This window comes from Olea europaea, chromosome 12, assembly GCF_002742605.1.
Source record: "Olea europaea var. sylvestris chromosome 12, O_europaea_v1, whole genome shotgun sequence".
Taxonomy (NCBI): domain Eukaryota; kingdom Viridiplantae; phylum Streptophyta; class Magnoliopsida; order Lamiales; family Oleaceae; genus Olea; species Olea europaea.
This window is the reverse complement of record NC_036248.1, coordinates 12,666,989-12,669,004: the sequence shown is the minus strand read 5'-3', so window position 1 is coordinate 12,669,004 and position 2,016 is coordinate 12,666,989. Positions and strand designations below refer to the sequence as shown.

The window sequence follows — 2,016 nt, the reverse complement described above, 5'->3', positions numbered from 1 at the left end:
GCATTTCATCATTTTTATTAAAATCTACTAAAACTTTAAATTATTAACAAAACCAAACAAGGGCTTAATCTTGGATAATATGTTGCTTGATTCGAGCACATTTGCCTCTACATAAAAAAAAATATATATTTATATAGGTGGTTGTTTCAAGAAACCAGGCCAAACATCTTTTTACAGAATTCAATATTTCCATTAATTAAAAATAAGTATTTTAAATTTTAAATCGACGAATATGAAAATACTAGAATGGGAAGACGGTGAGTCAAAATTATTATTTATTAGTTTTATGTTATATGGGAGGTGTCCATTTCCTACTTTAATCCTTCCACTTGGGTAAATCACATTGTTTATACAAAATTATATAAGGCCAAACATCTTTTTACAGAATTCAATATTTCCATTAATTAAAAATAAGTATTTTAAATTTTAAATCGACGAATATGAAAATGCTAGAATGGGAAGACGGTGAGTCAAAATTATTATTTATTAGTTTTATGTTATATGGGAGGTGTCCATTTCCTACTTTAATCCTTCCACTTGGGTAAATCACATTGTTTATACAAAATTATATGCAAGTTAATTTGGAAAAAATTAGTACAGTACGTCCGTCGGTGACCTGTTACCTGGAAGTTTCAACTGCATGTGACACAAACAATTGATTAAGTAAACAACCAATATAATATATAATGATGATTATGATTTTCATGGTTTGCACGTCCCAAGCTCTAACCCTGTGGGCCTTCTATTCCGTAATTTAAGGGGGAAGTGGAATTCGAACAACATGGCCTGTCACATTACCTTGTCCAGTTGTCCCTCATCACGTGCTATATCCTTTTCTTTTTCTCGCAAACAATTAAAATATTTCAAAATTGCCAAAGGAGAAAGAATAAAATATTTATTAAGTGCGAACACGGTTGCATAATGGGATGACGTTCACACGATGAACTTGATTGAGTGAATTGTGAATTTTGCATGAAAAAGAAAAAAGTAACTTATATATAGCATTTCTAGCCATATGGTCTTACACTATATTGCTCCAAGAATTGAGATAAACATTACAAGAACAAAGAGAAGCGAAAAGGGAAGACGCTGCAATAAACAATTAAGAAAAGAGATGTGGGTTTGTACTATTGGGACGTCTACAATCACAAGTGCACAAACTTCTTGATTCTTTCACGACACGCTGTGACCTTCGTACATGGAGCTTCATGTTCACCAACTTACCGGCCATCTGTTCACACCACCAGGAATCAGAGTTATTAGTTTCAAACTAGGATGCCTTTCAATCAACACCATCATATTAATCAGAACCTATTAAGGAATGAAATCCTAAGCAAGCTATGAATAGACACCGTCCCCCCAACCCAAACAAGAACCACACACAATCAACGCAAACTATTCTTCTTTATCATATTATCAGACTCTACTAGTGTACTATTGGGACGTCTACAATCACAAGTGCACAAACTTCTTGATTCTTTCACGACACGCTGTGACCTTCGTACATGGAGCTTCATGTTCACCAACTTACCGGCCATCTGTTCACACCACCAGGAATCAGAGTTATTAGTTTCAAACTAGGATGCCTTTCAATCAACACCATCATATTAATCAGAACCTATTAAGGAATGAAATCCTAAGCAAGCTATGAATAGACACGGTCCCCCCAACCCAAACAAGAACCACACACAATCAACGCAAACTATTCTTCTTTATCATATTATCAGACTCTACTATTATTCCCATTTTTCAGTATTTCTTTATGTTCGCAATGCCTGCTGCGTGTCATTGAGATTTAAATGAAGAAGAATGATACCATGTTAATATCAAAATTCCGAACTTCATCTCTGTTCCTCCCAGATTGTAAAAACTCAATATGTAAGTATCAAGCTTTCAGAATCACATTGATGCCTTTCTAACAGTGGTCAATAATAAAATAAGGATAGACAAAAAAAGGTCTCCCTTTTTACCACATAAAGTGAGTGCCAATCCCCCCCCCCCCCCCCCCCCCACCAC

The 2,016-nt window shown here is 35.0% G+C and overlaps 1 long non-coding RNA gene across 1 annotated transcript in view; it reads right to left on the bottom strand.

The window, feature by feature from the left end:
* Positions 1 to 1,430: 1,430 nt before the first annotated feature.
* The window catches only part of LOC111405682, a 12,355-nt gene continuing 11,769 nt past the window's right edge, over positions 1,431 to 2,016 (bottom strand). The window contains exon 5 of the long non-coding RNA XR_002704846.1: positions 1,431 to 1,538. This is a non-coding gene — a long non-coding RNA (uncharacterized LOC111405682). The remainder of the gene's footprint in view (positions 1,539 to 2,016) is intronic.